Source organism: Rattus norvegicus, chromosome 7, assembly GCF_021556685.1.
Source record: "Rattus norvegicus strain SHRSP/BbbUtx chromosome 7, alternate assembly SHRSP_T2T, whole genome shotgun sequence".
NCBI classification, from domain to species: Eukaryota; Metazoa; Chordata; class Mammalia; order Rodentia; family Muridae; genus Rattus; species Rattus norvegicus.
This window is the reverse complement of record NC_141540.1, coordinates 79,250,021-79,261,175: the sequence shown is the minus strand read 5'-3', so window position 1 is coordinate 79,261,175 and position 11,155 is coordinate 79,250,021. Positions and strand designations below refer to the sequence as shown.

Genomic DNA, 11,155 nt, shown 5'->3' with positions numbered 1-11,155 from the left:
ACATGGGGGACTGACCTATTTTGGTAAGGAAAAAGAAGAGTAGTCAACTCTACTGTGTCCTGCCTGTCCACAGTTTGGGCAGGGTCCTGGCAATTTTCAGCACTGACCTGGTAATTCCAGTGGCCCAGGGAACTGTCACAGCACCCACAGGATAGGAGTCGTCTCAGAGGCCGACGTCACCTGCATAGGCATGGTAGCTCTCCAGACTTTCCTTTTCCTTGGGGCTGAGAGGAAAGAATAACACACAGGCCATGCCGGGTGAGGCTATGACCCTGGGTGAGGCAACTGAACTCTTACGTGATGTTAGACAGGTCGTTGGAGACAGGACTAAGATGTGTTTCTACCTGGGAGAATTCAGCCCTGGAGTAAGCCAGGAGGGCCGGCCATTTCCCTGAGGGGATGAAGGCCAGCTGTTCAGCAGCTGCCAGAGGCAGAGGGGAGGAGTTAGGGTGAGGGGGTGGAGCCAGGGGACCGTGCCAGTGGGTGAGCTTTGGGTGGTACCCCCAGAGGGTCGGGCTGAGGAGGTGCCCTGGCGGTGCTGCATCGTCTAAATTAAGGTTGAAAGGGGTGTCAGCCCAGGTTCCAGGTCCAGGTTGTTCTTTGGAGGAGGCGTGGCTTTTGTGAGGAGAATCTGGTGAGTGTGTCAGGAGGTCTAGATAGAAGGGCACCAGTGCGGGGTGGGGGGTGGTGGATATCTCAGACTATTTGCCTATGTATTGACGGGCTTTAAGGTCGTGAAAATTAGGAAGTTGAATGTACCATGTGGGCTGAAACATGTCAGAGAGATGCCCAAGATGATGTGGTGGGGCACCCAAAAGCACACCGGAAGGCTGCTTGATGGACTGGCACAACTTTCCTTGTTGATCCAGTGAGTAAGAGAGACAGAGTAGGTAGCTCTGAGAGGAGGCTCACATCGGCATTTGGTTTGATTAAAAGGGGTATCGCTCCTTTAGGGAGGATGGAGACCGCTGTCTGTCCAGGTCAGATGTAAGAGAGGGCACAGAGAAACCACTGAACCAGTCACTCCTTGGTAGAAAGGAAAAGCTAACCCAAACTGCCAAGGCTATCTCTCCTGGGTCAAAGAGGAGAGCCAAGGGGCATGGGAGTCTTGCCAGTTTTTGGTTTTTTTGTTTTTGTCCCCCCCCCCCCCCCCCCCCGGAGCTGGGGACGGAACCCAGGGCCTTGCACTTGCTAGGCAAGAGCTCTACCACTGAGCTAAATCCCCAACCCCGAGTCTTGCCAGCTTTAAAGAGGGCAGGTAGTTGCCAGGAGGGGGCCTGAGAGCTGGAACCCTGTGGGGATGATCGCAGGGCTTTGATCTGTGACAAACTTGTTTGGGTTAATAGGGAACTAGATGCCTGCCTGGAGGTGGGGAGCTGGAGGGGGCTGGAGGAGGCAGATAAGAAAGTAATGGCTTTTTCCTGAGAACCAGAAACCCTCTTTACAAGGTTTCTAGGAATGCTGACCTTCAGTAACAATCCTTCTGTTTGCCTGGTCAGAGTCCATCCTGAGCTGAGCCCAGACTGCCATTAGGACATTGTTAGTGTCACTGGCATATTGAGCATAGGGACCTAACAGTGGGGAGAGCTTTCCCCGTTGGAATGGGACAAGTCCAGGAGATCCCACCCAGGAGACCCTGAAAGGGCTGGCGCTGTGTGTCAGGGTGGGGGAACAGGAATTTCAAAATCAGATTTGAATTCCTTTCATGGCTAGTAACATTCTTAGTAACAGTGGCTTGGTAATTCACCTGATGCTGTGGGGCAGAAGACAGCACACAGTGGTGCCTAATAAATGTTTTCTCTTTTCCCCTGCAGTGGGAGGCTGGGCCTGCGGTGGGTCACAATTTTGAAGGTCAATCAGAGTTGCTAGGCGTAAAATTAGAATTTTAATGTATTTTGTTTGCCTGTGCCCCATTCCAATTCAACTAATTGCAGAATCTCTGGGGTGGGGCTCAAGTTCCTAGACATTGTCCCTGAGAGCAGCCATCCACAGAGCCAGTGAAGGTTGGGAAGCAAGCATCTGTCACGGTAGCCATGCTGGCAGATCCAAATTGGCCCCTCACACACTGAACCTCATTCTCTCCTCATTTCCCTAGCTGGGAAATACACATCTGAGGTCACAAGCATATATCTGCCACCAGTCCGATGGGACCAAAGCACAATCTCTTCGGAATGGATCTGTGGCCTCTGTCCTTCCTCTCCTTCCATTAGTGAAGAAAAGTAGTTCTCTCCACCACCTACCCTAACCCTGTCCTCCCAGTCACCTCGCATTCATTGAGGAAGGTGTACTGTGTCAGGAACAGAGGTAAGGCCCCAGGAGCCACCCTCATGAAGGTCCTGTCAGCCAGGCCTTTGAGCTGACGAGACTAAAGAGGACAAGGCTCTGGGATCAAGCAGAGGTTGCTCCCTGCTCTGCTTCCCCTGTCTGGCTTCAAGTAACTCACCTCCTGGGTCCTCAGGCATTTCATCAACAGCAGGAAGATGGCCACACCCTCTTCTGCTGCACTGTGGAAAGAAATAAGTGATTGAAGTGAAGACCTTGCACATAGTAGGTGCTCAGTCACTTGTCAGAAAGGAGATCAGTGCCCAGTGGATGTGTGAGCCAGGCAGGAGCAAAGTTTCCTGTTTTCCTCCACCTCATTTCTCTCCATCCCATCATCCACCTGTGGCGGTGAGTCTGGGCTACCCCGCTTTGTGCTCCCGGTGGGTCGTGCTCTCAGCAACCTGCCCAGAGAATCTTTGGATCCGAGAACGAAAGTCACACACGTGCACGCGCACACCCGCGCACAAGTTAATTTTAAAATGCCTTGGCTGGTTCAAAGGCTGGGCAGTTCTAACCCTTTGCTACCCCAGGCCCAATCCGGGAGTGGCCAGTGGCCTCTCACCCACCTGAATTCTTACGTGGCTCGTTGGCTCTCTCTCCTGAAGCTCTAAGTCTGATCTGTCTCCACCACGTCATGGCAATTCTCTGCCTTTTCCCTTCTCAGTTCCTAGCCTAGGGTCCTTCCCTATCTCTTCGATCACTTAGCCATTAGCAGCTGCCATCTTTATTGATAGATCAAAAACCAATTGAGAACAAGATCTTCACCATTTGGACAACACAGATTCCCAATTAAATCAAAGCATTAGAGCCAATCCCCAACACCCACCTATCACCCCACCATCCCATCTCATCTACCCATCACCCCACCCCATCATCTCACCCCATCACCCCATCATCCCACCCTATCATCCCACTCCATCATTTCACTCCCTCATCCCACCCTGTCACCCCATCACCACATCATCCCACCCCATCACCCCACCCCATCACCCCATCATCCCACCTCATCATCCCTTGCCATGTACCTGCCATCTTGTTTTGTTTTCTTTCTTCATGCATTTTTCCCACTTGGATTGGACTCTGTCTCTGTGCTCTCTCTCTCTCTCTCTCTCTCTCTCTCTCTCTCTCTCTCTCTCTCTCTCTCTCTCCAGTCTCACTATGTAGATCAATCAGCAGGGATAGTCTCAAACTCATAAAGATCCACTTGTCTCTGCTTCTGAATGCTGAGATTAACAGCGGTCATTGTTAGCCAGTGAAGAGGCCAGAGGTGTAGGGCCTGGGAGCTCTGACTGGCGTCTTATGCTCCTTTCACGGCCTCTACCCCTGTACCTGCAGTGAGAGATGCAAATGCATCAGGCACTGGCTTCCGTCTGAGCAGTGTGAGCACCCAGCCTCGGTGTTTTCTAAACCAGGCACTGAAGGCTGGCACCCCTGCCCAGAGGGTTTAGGGACTGTTGTTATTTGTTATCCAGAAGACTTCTTTCAGCATCTTCAGCCACCTAGTCTCAATCCTTTCTGGCCTCCTATTCACCACCCCAGCAGGCTGGCATCTGTGATAAACCCCATGACCAGGTCTGGATGTCTGCAGAAGAGGGTAGTGTCAGTCAGCGTTCACCAGGAACTCACAGGGGTATCTCACCTGCCACTTCTAGATGTAATAGCCATGCAGACCAGGTAGGAGATGGTACCTTCTTAGAGGTTCAGATCCAAGGACTCAGCTAATGAGTGCTGTGTGAAAGAAGTCCCCAAGGCTGACAGAAGCTCACTCCTTTCATAGTTCAGCTGCTAACCCTTCTGGGAAAACACTCCCCTTATTTACTCCCATTGTTAAGTTGGAAATGACACCACCTCTGGGCCTGGAGTCACTTATCTGAAGGGGCTCCTTGACAATTCCACCTCTGCTGATAACGCAGATCTGTTTGTTCCCAGGAGGTTCTGGGGCCTGACCCACTGCCCAGGCAATCTCAGAGAGGAGGCTCATCATACTTCCGGCTCTTTTAACCTCCCAACAAGTGAGCTGCAGTTTCAGTCACAAAGGTCACTCTTCTCTGTAAGAGCAGAGTGATGCTTAAGCTTGCTGCTGACTGGTGACACAGAGCCTTGAGAGCAGGAACAAAATCCTGTAAGGTGGGCCAAAAGGCCAGCACAGTTGCCTCTGAGAGACTTGAGACCCTTGACTCTTGGTTCAGATACCAGACTGGGCCTCATATCTGGTTGGAGCAAACTCTGCCCTGAAGGTGAGAGGCAGGACAGGGGCTGCCACTGTAGACCTATACGTAAGGCTGGATCTAGCCTCCCCCAGGTCTCAGCCCATTTTTCAGGATGTGAACCACACTCTATCTGGACCTTCCTCCTCAGAGCTCCAGTACTGGAAGCAAGGAGACCTGTAATGGGTGCTGCATGGCTCTTCCCCATGATGCAGAGTCTAAATAGCCTCAGAGATACTGCTGTAGGAATTAGGGTCTTCCTTTACAGATGAGGTCCATCCACTGCCCAGGGCTGCCTTCCCCAGTTATCGGGAGCACTCAAGAAATCTGAGATCCTCTCTTTCCCTTCCATGGGTTGATGGGACTTTTGTCTGTCCAGTTCAAGTGGGACAAGTCTAAGCGCTTGAGAAGCCTCCTCATACACACCAGCTTTCCTCTCTTCCTCAGGAGAGGGCCAGGTTGAGCAGAAAAGCCTGCATTGATTGAAGCCCAAATGTGGCCCGTCTTTTGTTCAGCACCACATCCCTGGCCCTCCCTCTGCCTCTCAGAATGAAAGGCAGTCTCCCTGGAGGTTCCAGCCTTGCCCCTTTTTTACTCAAGGCCTCTTATTTAGCTGACTCAGCAGGAGACTATTTGATGAGGCCACCCTAATGGGAGTGAGTTCTGGGCCTCCTCTTGCCTAATCAGGAAAGGGGCGTTCTCACTTAGCTCTGGCCCCTGTTCTAAGAGGAGATAACGATTATTCTTGCTTACTGTGTGACACCCTCTGGATGACACAACTTCTCTGAACTTCAGCTTGCAGGGTTTGACATGAAGAGGCCCCCCTCTAGCTCATGTGACTGTGAGAAGGTTCAAGGAAGCAGTGTGTGGAAAGCTGCACCCACACGTTCCCCAGGACAATGGCAGCTCCTGTCATGCTCTTGAAATTTCCACTCCTGGCTGGTTTGGGTGAGTGGGCCCTCCCTTTTCAAAGGGCCTGGCTGCTGCTAGACCAGTCAGTTCCAGCTCACCCCTCCTGGAGTCCTGTGACCCAAGTCCTCCAGGCTCATTCCTGCTCCCTGGAGTCAGAGAGCTGCCAGGTTGGCGTTGGTTCGGGTGTGGCTGGACAGGCTGAGCAGGGAGGGGAGGCTGCAGCTGTGGATCTGTCAGCCAGTCAGGACATGGGTGAGGCCAGGGCACAGGCCTGCCCAGGCCAAGGACAGGAAACAGGTGGCTTTGCTGAGGCTCAGACAGGGCGGGGTGTTGGGAAGGCCAGCAGGATGAAAGCAGGGATGGGGTGGAAGCAGGGATGAGGTGATGCTCTTTTGAGCCCCACGCTGGATGGGGGCCTCAATGCTGAATGCCGAGTTTGGGTGTGCTATCTAGAGCAAGGTGATCAAAGGGCTGTACAGCATCTGCCTCTGTTACAGTACAGGGCAAGGTACTGTGACGTGCCCATGCCAGAACCGAGAGCTTTAAATAAAGAGAAAGGACTTCAGCTCAATCTCCTGCAGCAGCCTTAGCTGATGGGTAGCCCCACATTTAGGCTTTCGGAGAATGCTGTTTCTCTCCTACCTGCTAGATATATCAGACCCAAGGACGTGCAGAGTGGATCTGGTCACAAACAGAAGACTCGTCACCAGAAATCCCAGATACTCTTCATCACATGCCTGCTGCAGAGTATGGTTCAGCCTCACCATTATTTTAAAAGTTGGGCAGTCACCTGACCCAGTGTTGGATTATTCTCCAATGCAACAAGAAGGGAGTGTATGTGTTTGCTGTTAGATCACAACTCAACATTTTACTACGTCAATGTAGTCATTTTCCTCACAATCTCATTGCTTTGTCTGATGAGTGTCTGACCAGTGTTCTGAGAAGGGCTATGGGCTTCCCAAGACAACCAAAGGGCTACACAGGAAAGCCAGGAAGCCTTGGCCCGCTGTTGTTCTGTTGCTTGGAGCTCAGCCATCAGATGTCGACATTGTAGGAATGAGGAATGGTGCAGAAGGCGGTAAACAAATTCCACGTGTACCCGTGCCACAGAGCTGGCTTCCAACTGGGGAGCTAGGGCCAACTGAAAGAAGTGTTGGGAGGTGCAGTCCAAGCGTGCTGGCAAGATGCAATTGCTATGGGAGGGGAGGGAGGGTCTTCAGCCACCAGCAGCCACCGACACATCCACATCGGACTTTTCACTTGCTACTGTCCTTGACCCCAACTCTGTTTTTTTGTTTTTGTTTTTGTTTTTTTTTCTTTTCTGTTTATCTCACCTAGTTCAGGGCTACATCTCTTACCCTGCCCCTACCTCAGCTTAGCCTTGTCAACCTCAAGCATGAGCCCTTCCCTCCTTTGTCCTTTCTCCCCTACGTAATTCTTTCTTCCTGTATGCCTGGGTATGCCCAGCCCCTCCAGCCTACCATGCTGCTTGCCTCTTAGTTCTCTCTGGCATCACGACATCCTTCCTGCCAATATGGGGGACGTTAGTATTTCTCCCTTCATCAGAAGCCATCTCTGGACCTCAGCAACATGCTTATTGCCTTCTTCGTGTTGTATCTGCAGGATTGTTCGATAGAAAATGTGGCCATTTTGTTTCCTCAGGTTCTGTCCGTCATCCCACTTTGACCCATTCCTACTAGATCCTCTTATTCCACACAGAAGATCAACAAAGGCTGCTTGCTGCCCCAGTGGCCCTTTCTCCAATCTTACTTTACCTGACAGTCACATCCTCCTCTGGGGACACCAAAGTTCTTCATCTGTCATTCTCCTCCACCCCCACCCCCACCCCCATGTCCTATCTCACCTCTAGATGCTGTCCAGCCTCAGTGCCAGCCCTTGGCCAGCTCCCCTGAACGGCAAATACGATGGATAACTCCCAGTTCTGTTTATCTGGCCTAGCCTCTCTCTGGAAGCCCAGCCCCTTGCATGCAATCACTGGCTAGCTTGGGGAATAAGTCAAGCAGAATATGCCCAAGTGAGATTCTGACCCGCCTCCCCTCTTCTAGGCTTTCCCATCTTCCCAGTGACTTGGACTAGAGACTCCAGAGGCATCCTTCCTCTGTTCTGCCCCTCACAACCCTCTTCTCATCACCTTTATCACCCCCTCACCTGGATATAGGTCAGTCTCAGCCCTGCATGGCCGGCAGCCTGCCTGCACCAGGGTCCTTGCCTACCCACATTCTTGAGATAGTCTATAACAGGTCTTTCTTATTCCACTCTGGCCCTCTTTCTCAACTCACCAGACAGAGAACTCCTCCTAAAGTGGAAATGGGATGGGTCACTATTTCCGTCCTCCGGTAGCTCAGCTTCTCTATCTGAGCAAAGGAAAATTCTTCACAATGGTTTGCAATGCCTGAATCACCCACTCCTTGTCACTTGGCTGACCCCTTCTCTTACGATGGGCTTGTCTTTCCACTGTACTCCTGTCTTGGGGCCTCTGTGAACCTGATTCCTTCTGTCTGGAACCTCTAGCTTAGGTGATCATGTGGGCCTCTCCTTCACCTCTGTAGGACTTTCTGAAATATCCCTTCTCCCTGACTGCTCCCTCCCGGCCTCTGTAGACACTGTCCTTTCTCTCAGCTTCTTTTCATCACTTGTCAGATGTGGGCATTGTTATTTATTTTGTCATGGTCTTTCCCCCTCTGTGGTGTGCAGGCTCCTCAGGGGTAAGAATGATTGTTTTCCCTACCAGTTTCTAACATAAACAGGTACCACTTTATAACGTTATCAACCTATAGACCTACATTAAGATTATAATGGAGCTGAAAAATTCTTTGACAGTAGTAAAACTGTGACATAGCAAACGCATCCCTGAGTGTGTGTGTGTGTGTGTGTGTGTGTGTTGATGTTCATATAAATAACCCCACCTGTCCATCATATGATGTATGGTGCATACAGTAACGTACACTGTATTGTGTTTCATAATAAAAAGCGTGCTACTGCTTGGGGTATTTGCTACATTATGCTTTTGCTGTTATTTTAGAGCATCTTCCTACTTATAAAAGAGGCTTTCTCTGAAACAGCATGTTATTTTATGGCTGGCAGACCATTCCTCTCACATTTGTGCACCCCCTCCCCATATCCCTGGATCTCTTCCAAAGGCTGCGTGGAGTGACTGGTCCACTGAATGTCAGCCTCTCAGGGGTGGGTGGATGCATCGGAAGATGAGGGTCCCAGCCCAGGTGAGAACTGACAACTCAGGCTGAGGCTGAAGCTGGGGTTCCCTAAGTCCCAGACACCCAGATGCTCCTGGGAAGTTGGAGGAGTCAGGGCTGGCTACAAGCCCCAAGGCCAGAAGGGAGGAGGAACTCTGGCTTAGCTCAGAGGGTGAGTGTCTGGGAGTGCAGAGGGCAGAGGGGCCTTCTGCAGGAGACTTAGGTGTATGGCTCTGTATGATGGTGGCTTCCCTCCACAGTGGTTCTCGATGAGAAAGAGGCAGTCCTTGCTTGTTCATATTGTTTATTCATTCTCCAATGTGGAAAATGAGTGCAGACCATTTGTTCAGGGTGCACCAGAGATTAAAATCTTTTGCAGGAAGGAATGCCTGGGAAGGGAAGCTCATTGGCTAAACCCTCTGGGTCATCCCATTTAGAGAACTCTGTGCTCTGTGCTATGTGACTAGGGGTCACGACTCTAATGTGGGGTGCCAGGGTCACATGTTGCAGGATAGGAATCAGGTTGGGAGCCGATGAAATGCCTACCATTCTCAGAAATGAGGGTTTCTGAATCCATTTAACCTTCCCAGTTGCTGCGTGGTGGAACCATTCTACTTGCTCCACAGTCAACTTGACAAGACTTAGAATCTCTCAGAAGATACATTTCTAAGTGTGTCTGTGAGGATGTTTCCAGATAAGTTTAGCTGAGGAGGAATGACCTGCCGTGAACGTGGGTGCTATCATCTCATGTCTGGGGTTCCTGACTAGAGAAAAAACAACCCGAGTACCATTCCTGATCTCTCTTTGCTTCCTGACTACAGATGCATCATGATCAGCCACTTCATGCTCTGGATGCCCTAGCCAAGAGTAGCTCAAATGGCCAAGCCTACCCTACCATGGTGGACTGCACCCTCAAAACTAACCTTCCTCTCATAAACTGGCCAGGTATTCTTTACAGCAGTAACTAACAGAGTCCATAACTGGTCTGAGTATCAGACGACACAAAACCGGAGCCTGATGCTGCATGGACACAGGAGAGGTGCTCAAAGCAGACTCTCACACAGAGTAATCCTTAAAAGTGAGCGACATGGGGTTGGGGATTTAGCTCAGTGGCAGAGCACTTGCCTAGCAAGTGCAAGGCCCTAGGTTCTTTCCCCAGCTCCGAAAAAAAAGAAAAAAAAAGTGAGCGACATGAGGAGGGGGCTTCCAAGTGGAGGTGTCATCCAAACTTGCTCTTACAGACACATAGGGGGCTTTGGAAGCACTGCTGTCTCTAGGATTTGCAGAAGTACCACTGTGGGCTTCGCTGAGACTTCAGGGGATGCTTTGGAAGGATAAAAAGGACTACACTTGGTTAGTCTCTTGAGATGTGTAACTCTAAAGATGTTTCTGAAGTGGAAACTTAGGGTCAGATGGTGTTTTGCTGGGGCAAACACATGAAGGAACATTTTGCTGAGACAGGTGAAAGCATGTTCTGCTAAAGCAAGCATGTGAAAGGACACGTGATGAAGGATTCTTCCATAACAATACACATGTATTGGTTCACCTTACACTGCATAGTTGAGCTACATTTGTTGGGGCTCCACAGAAAGAAATGCACCAAAAAAACAAAAAAACAAAAAACAAAAAAAAAACCAAAACACCCTTCTGGTGCTGTGCTGCGGCTTCTTGACGCTTCTTTGGACTCTGATTGATTGGCAGCTGAGACAGACACACATGCTGAGGCAAGACACGTGGAGGACACATGATGTTTGGAGGGTATAAAAAGGATTTGATGTGCAGTGACGGGGGTTGAGCTAGGCTTGCCCATAGAACTAGCTGTGAACGCTTATGGAGCTCACATCTTCGCTCATCTTCGAATCCCTGAGAGGGGTGCAGCCGAGAACTTTTCCTGGTGTTCCTGTTGGCCCTGGTCGTCTCGCTGACTTGTGTTGACGCTAAGGCCTGGCCGTCTCTGCTAGGAGTGTCACCACTGATGTGTAATATCCCTACTCTACTTCTGGTGTGTGTCCATGAAGCATTTGCAAGTGCATCGAGCTGCCGCTGCTGACCTGTGCACTGAACTGCTGGTTTCCAGACAACACAGATAGGAGTTGCTCCAAAGAACCTTTCTAAACAGGTCCACTCCCCATATTCTTTCTTTCCCACTATCTCTGGTGGGTGGTAAGCTAGAAGGAAGGTTAAAGCATTTAAGAACTATCATTAAAAGTAGGCTTTGAAAAGATTAAAGATTCACATTTTTGTGTTAATTCACTAGATCTAAGTATCAGCTGAAAGCCTGACAGCCATACAAGGCCTCACTGAGCTCTCCTGAGTTAATGACTCTGAAACTCCCTGTTCTCCATGATGGTTCCTGGTTTGCCTCAAGCTCCTCTTGTATCTTCACTTCTCCAAAGTCCCTACTTGTTCTAAGGCAGCTCAGGGAGGCTAGGCCCCTGTCCCAGCGACAGGCATCTCTGTTCTCACTTGGATCACAGCATCTACCCCAGTCCAGCTCAA

At 50.5% G+C, this 11,155-nt stretch overlaps 1 long non-coding RNA gene across 2 annotated transcripts; it reads left to right on the top strand.

Moving 5' to 3' along the window:
* Nucleotides 1–475: 475 nt before the first annotated feature.
* Nucleotides 476–10,880, top strand: LOC148004766 (uncharacterized). 2 transcript variants are annotated; one of them, XR_015625493.1, is made up of 3 exons: nucleotides 476–634; nucleotides 5,325–5,477; nucleotides 9,478–10,880. It is a non-coding gene; the product is annotated as an uncharacterized LOC148004766 (long non-coding RNA). The 2 variants fall into 2 exon arrangements; XR_015625492.1 differs by lacking the exon at nucleotides 5,325–5,477.
* The last annotated feature ends 275 nt before the right edge of the window (nucleotides 10,881–11,155 follow it).